This window comes from Aythya marila (genome assembly GCF_965140915.1).
Source record: "Aythya marila genome assembly, chromosome: 10".
Taxonomy (NCBI): Eukaryota; Metazoa; Chordata; class Aves; order Anseriformes; family Anatidae; genus Aythya; species Aythya marila.
The window spans coordinates 14,203,512-14,215,262 of NC_139051.1; positions in this window are offsets into that span (position 1 = coordinate 14,203,512).

The window sequence follows — 11,751 nt, forward strand, 5'->3', positions numbered from 1 at the left end:
GTAGGGCTGCTGCTTGTCCCCAGAGGAGGCAATGGCTGCGCACCGTTGAGAGGAGGCTGCACGAAGACATCTTCAGATGTGGAAATTCAGCTGGATGGCAGAGGTGACTGCACCCACCCTGTACAGTGCTGCTTGCAGGGCAGCACTCCTGAACCCTTTTGCAGTTGCTCCGGGAAGCCAGGTCAAGGAGGCTGCTGCCAGCAGCTGCACAGCTCCCGGGATGCAATATTGCACCAGGGGCTGGGTCTCCAGGGTGTTGCTAGTGTTTGGATGAGAAACCACTGAAGGAAGTTGACAGGAAGGCTAGGGCTGTGAAGATACAGGTGACTTCTGTCCTTCAGCTCAAATAAAAGCAGTGCTGTGGACTGCTAATAAATGCCCTGCTGCCAAGTCTAACTTGGATGTGAATTAAAACTAGGTTCTTGATGGTTTGTAATCACATAAGATCTCTCGATGGCTTCTTAAAGTGTGGAGCTCTAACCCCAGTGTCCTGGCCACTTTCCAGCTCCTATAATTACCGTCTGTCTTTCCTGCCCCTTCCCTCTTCCACCCCTGTAGTTTCAATTAGATAAGTCGTTCTTCACTTCTCTCCAGAATAATGCATGTGTCTGTGTTCTCCCGACAGAGAAAGTCTCCAACACCTACTATGTTTTTTTATCTAGACATCATTTGTTTTACATTGTAGGTTTATTATCTAATTAGCGTTATCACGTGAGCGTACCTGATGCAACCTGCCTAGTGCTAGGGCCTGAAGCTTTGCAGGGAGTGCAGCATACAGTTAGTTTATTATATTCTAAACTCTGAACTCAGTGAATTATTTAGACTTGTACCAGGCTTCCCAGTAGCTATATCTGTCGGGAGGAAGTTGGTTAACTCATTTGTACATGATAATACAACTATCAGAACCTAGAGTCCTTAATGACTCATTTCTGGCCACTGTGGTTTTTTGCACAGCATTTTAAAAGTGCCCTGGGATGCTGAAACAGCATTTCTGTAACTGGAGCTGATGGCAAGCAACAGCACGTGGCGTTGGCCGAGCCCTGGTCTGAAGGTGAAGGCTGCTGAGGAGCCTGGGTGGTGACAGGGGGCGAAAAGAAGCCAGGTTCTGCAGCAGGAGGCTGTTTTAAATGGCTTCGCAGGCTTTTTCCTGCTGTGCTGTGGCAGTGCCCCTCAAAAGCAACCTGAGCAGCTGGCTGGGTTCAGTCGCAGAGGCATTCCTATTGCTTTTTAAACTCGGATGAGTTTTTTTCAGTTGAGCAAAGAAAGCAGGTCCTTTACCCGCGGATGGGAGCTGCAAGCAGATGGACAATGACTTTGCATGAGCCACTCAGCTGTCGGAGCAGCGATCGTCATTGACAGAGAAGTTAATAAACAGCAGCAGAGTATTCCACAATAGGCATCTCAAGTCCACTGCCTGCAACTGGTTGTAATTCAGCTCAGGACCTCACAAAATCTTGTGTTTCCCAACCTGTCATTTGAATGTGTCAGTTGGAATTAAATCGGGTCTAGTTCAGATGTGGTAAAATTGATCTTTGCTTTCTGTACTTAACTGGGATTAGCCCAGGACTGTAAGTTTTTGGAAACAGCCTATGCAGCTACCGTACGCTAATAGTGGGCTACGTGGGTTTGCTGTGTGGAATGTGCAGAAGGTGTGGTATAAATAAGAGACGACTGCATACAGTGCTGGAAGAAAAAAAAAACAACTGAGAGGAATAAATTGTCTTCAGAATCTCGTAAGAATATACTGTTTGCTTAAGGAGGAGAGTTTAATTAAACTCTAGGGGTGGAATACATCCCAGGGGAGAAGGCCAGCCTTCGTGTGAATCAGAGTTGCACATTAACCTGGTTCTGCTGGCTGGTACTCGGAGGTGCAGGATGGGTGTTTGCTTCTATTGTCAATGGGGAACAAATCAGCACCCCTTGATGTGGGCAGAGGGGAGATGATCTTTTGGACTTTGGGTGCTTTTCTGCCCTTTACCCCCTCTCCTGCTCCTTTTCAGAGCCCAAACCCCACAAGATCAGTTCATTAACCACTTGCTGCTGATGCTCTCTTTCCCCTTTCTTTCCCCTCTCTTTCCAGCCGGGAGCCCCACTCCTGCCTGCTGGGAGCTTGTGGGTTGCTGGCAGCCCCAGGGGGACACAGCGCCGTGCTTGGAGGGAGGAGATGCAGATGCAGCACACACGAGTGGCTGAGCCCCGCAGAGGATTGGAGCAAGAGACCTACCTGTCCCCAGCTATGCAGAGCACGTGTTGGTTTGGGGATCAATCCCTGCCTTGAAAGAAGGTAGGAAGAACCACAGTTCATATGCTGTAGGGAGCAGCATCTGCTGTGTTGCAAAGTACTCTCTGTTTTGATGAGAGCCCATAGAAACACTGGAATAAAACCATTAGGAGGTTGTGTCTGCTTCCTGCCTCGCTGTCTGCACTGTCTGGTGCAGGTGTAATGAAAGCACACGTGGTCCATCGGGCATCTTGCTGCTCCTGGGGGAGCTGTGCAGGCTGTGATGCCCATTAATCTGATAAAAATTAGAGTGGGGCAAATTTTGAGCTATTCCAGAGCCAATTATGGAAAACGGTATGCACTTACTCAGCTCTGCTTCCTGTGGTTTTTCAGAGAAGTGTCTTAGCAACACTTGAACACAGCTGCATGAGCAATGCAACTACTGTACGATTAGTGTAGGTGGAAGGAGACCATTCTGCTTCAGGAGTGGTTAAACAATTAAAGTACTTAAGAAAAAGTTCTCTCTTAGCTCTGAGCAGTCTGGCTGGTAAAGCAGACAGCACCAGGGAAAGCAGTAGAACTGCATTGGCAAAAAAATCATACTTGGAGATTGAAGCATTATCCACGAGAATGCTCTAAGGGTGAGAGAACAAAAGCATTCTGACTAGCAACTGCCTCATTGTAAAGAACCAAACCAGACCTCGAAATCCTACTGGTTAGTTACAGCATTAGTTACAATGAAGTTTGTGTGGTTCTAAAGTCGCTTGAAAGCAGCCTTAAAGTCAGTGATAAGTTTTTTTTTGTGCCGGTCAGATGTTTTTCTGACTCCTATTTTCCTGGGTTTTTGAAGGAAAAGTGGCTTTTATGCAAGTTCAAATAAACTCTGCGTGTGTGTGCAGTGGCTGGAGGCTGCAGATCTGGGACGAACAGACTCGCTTGTTCCTGTACATCCTGCATGGGCAGCCTGTGCCAGAGAGCTCTGGAGTCCTGGACAAGGCTGACCCAGCGTTCATAAGACACGTCTGGGCAAGTTTATTAAACCTATGCTAGTCTGAGCTGAAAAAGCTCTGCAAAACCCCGTGTTGATCAAATCCACCTTTAGTTCTCTCTGAGTAAAAACACCCCACAAACATGAGCAAAAATCCGCATGTGTTACTTACAGCTGACTTATCTTTTCACACAAAACATTTCAGTAAAAAGCAAAAAAAAAAAAAAAAATTATTTATTTTTTTTTTTTTTTAAGAAAAAAGGACCGGGCATTCTCTGTGCATGGGGGCTTTGCAGTTCAGCATGTGTGAAAACAACTGCACCGTTTGGCATTTCAGAGAATCAATAAGGCACATTATAGAAACTCTGAGCCAGGAGTGTTTGCCATCCTTTGTGTGTACTGGTAAGTCTGGGAGCAGATCAATGAGTTTATACCAGTGTTCAACAATATCACTGTATCTTTCTGAAGTAATTGGGCAATTCACAGAATGAAAAATGTCATCTGAGGGTGCTAATGTTCATTTCTATAAGAGGAACATTTATCTGCTATTGCAGTGTTCTATGAAGACCAGGCAGTCACAGACATCTTTTTTTTTTTTTTTTTTTTTTTTTTGAGGTAATTCACTTCCTTTTAAGGTTGCAAGTGAAAAACAAACAGACTACTTTGTGACTGTTGAATACTCTGGTGCTTGCAGTACAGGTGGAACAGGGAAGGTCTTTCTGCTTAACATTTAGGACTGTCAGTGCTTAGAAGTAAGGCACATGTGGTTACCAGCAACTTGTGGTGCGTCTTAAGCTCTACACCAGCCCCCTTTTCCCCTGCCCTTTACTCTGAGCTGTGAATTACTGGACTTGTAAAGGGAGGAGAAGGAATGGGAAGGGTCTGTGCCCAAGACTTCCCCAAAGGTAACACTAAAAGCCCAGTTCTGGGCTTTTTGAGCCAAAATGCTCTGTGTTGGAGCACTGGAGAGGCTTTGCCATGGTACCACAGTTCAGCACTTGGATGGGCAAGTCAGGGAAGGTCCGTAAGAGACCACTGATGTCTTTGATCCTTCCATGCTCTTCTCTGACAGCATCCTGTGCAAAATGTCTGCATCATGAGGATGTCAAGCACAGTGAAAACACAAGCATTGCCAGTGGAAACACAGATCCACAAAGAATATTATTCATTGCACCATTGGAGAAATTAAATCAAATTAAGCCCTGTTTCATTTGTTGGGGTAGGAGATTATTCGTCATTGTGCCAGCAATTCTTTATTTCGCTCCATGAGGAATTCATCCAAAGTCTAAATTTTGAATGGCTCCAAAATAAAATTAATTTAAGCTGTGCCAAACACTTACTGTCATTTCTTCCTTATCACTCAGAAGTGAATCCCTTTGTTTTTCTCCCAACTTAGGAACTGCAGGAACTGTAACTAAATTGAGGGGGTTTGCTGCTTTGTTATAACAACAATTTTACTTAGTATTTAAGGTTTTGTTTTGACATCTGCTCCAAAAAAGTTAGTCGTGAGCTCAGGAGAGCAAAGTGTTATTTCTTTCAACCTGGTTTAGTACAAGGGGAAGAAATAGCCTCTTGTACTATATGCAGTGTAGAAGCAAAGAGCACAGTGGCTGCTGGCTGGTTTTGCTGAGGTTGCAGCAGGGTCTGGCTTACAGAGCAGATGTTTATTGTTCAGCATTTTCCAGAGTGCTTAATCCACGGGTACATCTTAAAACAGAGCTAAGAAAGGAAACTGTCTGCGAGATGTAAGATAGGCTTGCTGAAGAAGATCCTTTATTTTGGCCATAAATGAAGCAGTGCTGGCAGAAATGGTGCAAACCTGTCTGAAGTGCATCAGCCCCAGCTGGCACAAGGGAAGGGCAGATGTACCAGGTGGTGTCTGACCTTGTTTCACAGGGGTGGCACCGTGCTGCCAAACTCAGGGTAGCACTAATGGTGATGCACAGGAGGGAGGCAGTGATTCATCTTCTCCTGAGATGTCCTGGGCCTTTGCATTTCAGCTCAAGGGTTACTGATGCTTGTGTTAATTTCCAGGGACAAGAGGGAGTCACGAAAGCCGATCTCCCCGCGTGTTGTGGTGCCTGGTGTGCCGGGAAGTGTTCTGCTCAGCTGCTCACTGACCTGCCCAGTGTGTGCTGTGCCACGAGGGCTGCTCCACGCAGGTGGAAAGGTTCGCTCTTCTGGCGTTTGCAGGGAAGGAAGGACATCAGTGGAGGTGAGTTTTCACAACAGCTGAACTTGCCTGGCAGCAGAACACACCAACCTGCACATGACACCTCATCCTGTGGTGCCAGTGCACCCTTAGCAGTACCAGCAGCATGTGAGGGAACGTGCCTGGGAGCTCAGGCTGTGCTCATCTGCTGGGTGCCTCCACTCACACTGCTCACTATATTCAGGAGAGTGGACTTGGAGTGCCTACGGACTGTTTTTGTCTAGTGGAGACCCATCTGCACAGCCAGGTGTAGGGCACAGGGATGTTCAGATAACAGCTGGGAAATTCCCTCCGCTCAGTGCAGAGCAGAAAGGCTGGAAGGGAAGGAAGCCCTGCGGGGCAGTGGGCCTGCTCCAGCCTCCAGTACCTGCTCAGACCAAAGGAATAGGTGGTTTGATTTTCTGTCTAGTTGGTCATCTTCAGGCACAGGGGACAGAGGGTAGACTGTGGAGAGAAGGCATCACTCAGCAGTTATTTTATTTAGCTAAAATTAGTCTGCTGGTTCCTCCTGCCTTCAGTTCCATGACTATAAGTTGGAGCTCTCATTTCTTACCTTCCTCACAAACTGGGACATAAATTGTTTGAGCAGGAAGGAATTGGAGTGGGACAGATGGCACCACCTGCTGCTAACACTTTGCTCCTTGCAAGGCTTCCTAGCCACTGAGTCTGTTTCTGGCAAGAAACTGGGAGACATCATTTACACAACCGGGTTTGTCTGCTTTCCTAAGTCTACAGAAAGCAGCTGCCCTGTTCTGGTTCTCCTTCCCACTCTGTCCTGTAAACGGTCCCTTGTCCCATCCACCGCTCACAGGCAGGATAACATCCTTTATTTCTTTAAGATTTTGTGGTCTTCAATTTCTTTCTGCCATTTATGCTTCCACTTTCCAGCTCATGCTGCCTTTTTGGCTACCCCTTCCTCTACGTGTGAGAGAAAGTCTTGGGATGGGACTATATGGGATAGGTAGGGGGAGGATGCCAGCCTTGGGGGGAGAAGAGAGCATACATGTATACAAGGAAGGAGGAAAATTAATGGGTTGGAAGTCACCTAGCCCTCTTGGTCCTGTGAGTGTGACCTACATCTAGCAGTCCCGCAAAGGAGGCCAGCCCCTTGATGCAAAGTTCACAGGGCTCCCTGCTGCAACTTAGATATTCTGTAAAAAAAAATGAACAAAATCCTATACCCACAGACCAAATATGAGCAGTAGAGCATACTTGAATTTTCTGAACCAGTCCATGCACTTAAAGATTTAGTCAATCTGATTATGATCAAGACACAATAAAAAAGCCAATTGCTCTTCAGAGAAATTAATTCAAGTGGAACCTAATGCACATGGGAAAGCCTTGCATGGGAAGCTCAGCAGATCCTCAGCAGGTGGAGATTTGCTCAGCTGAGTTGTACTCAGCAGAGTGACTCCAGCTGAAATCAAAGTGGGGATCTAGCTGTTGAGGCCCGTTGAGCTCACAGTACTCAACAGCTTGTGTGTGTATCAAGAGTCCCATCAAAGATGCCTGGCAGGCTGAAACTCCAGAAGCACCTGGGGCTGATCAGGAAACAAATGGGGATAGCACCCAAATGTACGTGGGAGCAATAAGCTGTCAGCAACAAATGATATTTTTAATAATTATAAGTGGTGGCAGACTTTCTTTTTTTTTTTTTTTTAACTTAAAAATGGCATCTGAAGCTTCTAAAAAATAGAGAGGCATCTGTTGTTGGTGGAAACGTGTTTAAAAATATGGTGTTTTCTTTGCAATGAGAAGAGTAATGGGTCTTAATGTAGCAGTGCTGAGTCTTTATGTTCCTTGCTTATGGAGCATTGAAGAGAAGAGTAATTTATCAAGATTATTATGTTAAGAGAACAGCAGCAGCACTTTGAAGGGAGGGCTTACTCACATAAATAGCCATGTAAAGAAATATTAATTCTAATGGATTTCCTGTGTGTGCCATATGGATGCAAGAATATTCATGAAGTGACTCACCTGATCCTCTTTATCCTGAGTGCCTGCAGAGGAAGAACAAGTTATAGGAGAAATGTAACTTTATTTAAAGGAAAAGAAAAAAAAAAAGAAATCAAAACATCTGAGGCTAAGGTAGGTAGCTTAAATGCTTTTTATCTTAAAAGCATAGATGCATCTTATTCCTGGTGGGCTCTGCTTTCTATATTTTCCCTAGAAGTTTTCCTAATTAACATAATAACTGCCACTTCCCCCACTCTGTAAATTGCAGAAATCACCTACCCTGTGATTTTTGTATAGTGATGTTCCTGGCAGTTCCAGCTTCTTGTTACTAAAACTACTTTAAAAACCTTATGTATAAAATATATATATATAAACTTACATATCGCCTGCAGCCTTTGTAAGCTAACTCCTCATTTTCTTCTGTGCTAGTAGTGTCTTCCTGTCTGTGGGGACCCGAAAGGGCAGGCTGATGATGTCTGCAGTTGTATCACATTGTCACTAATCTGTCCCCCAACTACAGGTCCTTTGCTTGGAGTCTGGAATCACAAAAGCAAGTAACAATGAAAGCTCTTTTTGCTTTCAGTGAGTTCGTTTTGGCTGTGCTTTGGGTTATAGCTGCAGGCTGATTTACTTTTCCTTATTGCACATAGACCTGGGACCCTTTTTCTTGTAAACTAACAGCCAATTTGGAAAAAATCCTGAGTGCAGATAAGCTTCTGTACAGTACCAGTTGCCTGTTCAGGCTTGTGTTATATCAGTCTTGTTAAACTCCTCTGTATGCTCTTGTTCTGACACAGCATTTGCTTAGTCTTTGACCTATTGATTTAATCTAAAAATACCTATAGGTTCCTACCTGTGTAAACCTAGGAAGAAATTGATGCAAAAAGACTTGTTTCTGAAGGCGGGAGAAGAAATGCTGTTTAGGTTGAATCCAAAACACAAAGTCCAACTTGAGTGAAACTGCAAATTGAAAAGCTAGGCAGTCCATCTGGAGGAGGCTGCCTGATGCATTCATTTCCCATTTCAACAGCTTTTTCCACCTGCTAATGATGCATTTGACTGTTAGAGGCTGCCCTGCTGATTGCACTGCTCCCAGGAGAGGGCAGTTCAGCTCTTTTTGATTGCAAGCTGCACTGAGCTGCTGGCATAGTAATTGTCAGCAAGTTTTGGGGTAATTATGACCAAGCCAGTAAGGAAGGCATGGGTCTGCATCCAGATGGCTGTTCAGAAGCGAGGGGCAGACCGAACGGGGCTGTTAGTTTGGAGGGAAGGGCGTACATGTCCAACTGGAGCACAGCATTCATAGTTTTTGGCAGGCTGTTAATCTTGTGATCTTCCATGCTGTAGCTGAACTGCAAGACTTCCTTCTTCACCCTCTTAAAGAAAAAACTTGATCACAGGCTCTGTATTTCATAGTCCTGCCTGGCAGGACCAAGGAAGCCACTGATCACTCCAAAGCAGTTGCTTGATGAGGAACATCTGGGTGAGCAATGGGCTCATGCTCTTTGGGAGAAGGTGGAGGCTGTTGGTGGAGGCAGCTGTTGCAGTGGCTGTGGTTATCGTTGCTGCAGCAGAGATCACGGGTGCTACCTGAGATTTTTTTCCCTGTTCAAAATACACACAAAAAAGTGAAAGCTGCGGCCTTGGTAACCTCAGGGCCCAATCTTTCCATCCGGCTTCTTTTTTTCATTGAGCTGTTAGTGCAATTAGAAAATGCTGAGTGTTAAAACAGGCCAGAACAGACAAATGTTTGCCAAGATCCTGCTGTAGAGCTTGAAAACTGTTGGTGCTCATTTTCTACTTGGTATTTCATTGAATGCACACGGGTGTCTTCTTTAGACCAAACCTGTGATTTAACATGTGGTTCTCAGGAAAAGTTATTTTGTCATAGAAAAAACTGGCTGCCTCACTCCATGACCTGTCACCAGAGTGATGATAGGATTTTATGAAATGTACCATGTGCTTCAACTCGCGTTTGACTACAAAAATTTCTCTGACCGCTGCGGTAAGGGCAGTGCGATCTGCTGCATGTGGCCTGTGGTCACCTTCTGCTGTGGCCTTCAGCTAGAGTTGGTGAACGGTGTGCCTGCCACTTTAGAAGAAAACATAAATAAGCATGAAACAAAGCATTAAGGTGGAAAAGTTGTATTAAACTCTAGATATAATTGCTGTTATTAAAGCGTTTCTCTCTTTCTCCTTGTTCTCTGTGCTCTCGGGAAGTCTGACTTACCGCTGCACAAACCTTTTTTATTGCTGAAAGAAAAATTCAGATTTGTCTGAAATTTAACAAATACTACTTTTCATTAAGATGAAAGACAAAGCAGAAATGAATTTGGATCTAATCCACAACAGTCTGGAAAAAACAAGTCTTTAGCACAGTATCTTTAACATCAGAGGAGCAAAGGAAATGAAGAGCTGGACGTATACAGGGCTGTGAGGGAGTGCAGGTACCCTTCTTCCTCAAACACCATGCATCGGGGTGACAGTCTTTGCCAAAGATATGACAAAATTCCTACCTAAAAGGACCTCAGCAGACCACGTTTGAGCTGCCATGGTGGAAGCTGCAGGGTTGTTCAGTCTTTCAGTTTGTACAGTTTGTACTGTACAGTTCCAGTTTGCCTAAAGAACTTAAATATTTATGAGAGCAGAACTGATACCACGGTGTCCCAGCTTTAAGCAGATGCTCTAATCAGACCAGGGGGACTTTCTTTTCATTGCCAGCTCAGCAGCTATTAGTCTCTCTGACATACTAGATGAGCTCCAGCCAGGGAGGCTGAGCCTTTTGTGTCCCCTTGGAAGATAGACCCTGATGCTTTGTTTCGTACTTCCCTGGCTGTTTTCCTCCTTTGCTGGAATAGCCTTTCTCGACATTAGAAGGAGTCATCTCCCTCTGGCTGGGCTAAGGAGATATTTTGGGGGGAGAATTGAGCCATTGCATTCCCAAGCTTTTTCTTCTGCCTCTCCTACTCCTAGGTAATCTGATAACACCGTGTCAGCAGGACTGAACATTTAGCTTTTCCATGTATAGCCTTCAAATGTTGACAGTAGGTGATAAAGAACTAATTTCCGAACTGGTTTTCGGTAATGATATTTGCATCTCTCAAACCTTATATTTTTTCCAAAGATTCATTTAATGGCAGATAACAGAACAAGTCGTGGATAACCTTAGATAGCTGAAGTCTTTTAGAAACTGATAGGCAGTAAGCTGGCTTTCCTTATGTTGGAGAGTGAGAGTAGAGGACCACACATGTTCATCTGATCTGCCTGATGGAAGGAGCAATAATCTGGGTGGCACATGGAGAATTAGCAAAGTTCAAGGCATCTGAGCACAACAGGGATTCCTGCTTTCCATGTGACATTTGAAAAAGCAGTGATATACTGTATAAGGTAATGAGCTCAGATATTGTTTCAGCAAGCTCTTATCTAGGGTAATGCAGCAAAGTATATTTCAGTCAGTTTTGAAACTTGCTTGTGCTGTCATTCACAGGCTGCATGAGCAAGTGGGACGTGTGGGTTGCAGGAGGCCGTTGTAGGAGCTCCTGCTTGTTCGAACCAGCCCTGGATTACAAGGGGAAAGTGAGGAATCTCTGCAAACATTTCCATCTAACACATTTCACCCAGCCACCTGAGGACCTGAGTTTTTCTCAAATCCCAAAGATTGTGGTTTGCAGCTCCAACATAAACCCCATTACAGTAATTACAGTAATGCTCATGGAGATTATGATGGAGCACGTGTGCTGTCTCTCATCACAACGATTGTGTTAGAGCTGACAGTATAACCTGGCAGCCTGGTGCAGGGTTGGCATGCAGGTATCAAGTGACACATGAAGTTGGCAGTAAAGTTTATTAAGAGATTTAAATTGTTCTAGTCTCATCCAGGTAAAACCTCAGAAATTTATGGTGATAATTTTGCTCTTAATAAAGAACGGTAAAACATGCTTTGCTTTCAAATGCTGAAACATCTTCAGCAACTAAAATTTCAGGCTCTTCCCCAAGGCCACGTAACTCTTTGTTACTTTACACTTGACTTAAATTACTCCAGTTAATATACCTTAGTCCTCTAACCTTTGCCAGAAAGGTCAAAATCATTTGCTAGCAAATGATAAACTCGTTTCCTACCCAAGGACTCTCAGGAGTATAATGATTTCTTCTACTTAAGAATACATTTCTGACCAGCATGGGCAAACCTTGTAAAAAAATTTTACTTTCTACCACCTGCTGTGGCCCATGTACTAATCTACTTCTACAGGGACTGCTCATGAGCTGAAGAGAGTAACTTCTGCTACTATTTAAAAATAAATAGATAAATAAATTCAATTGTTAGATGTGTTTCTATCTCCTGCTTAGATGTTCTGTGGGCCCTGTCAAATTACA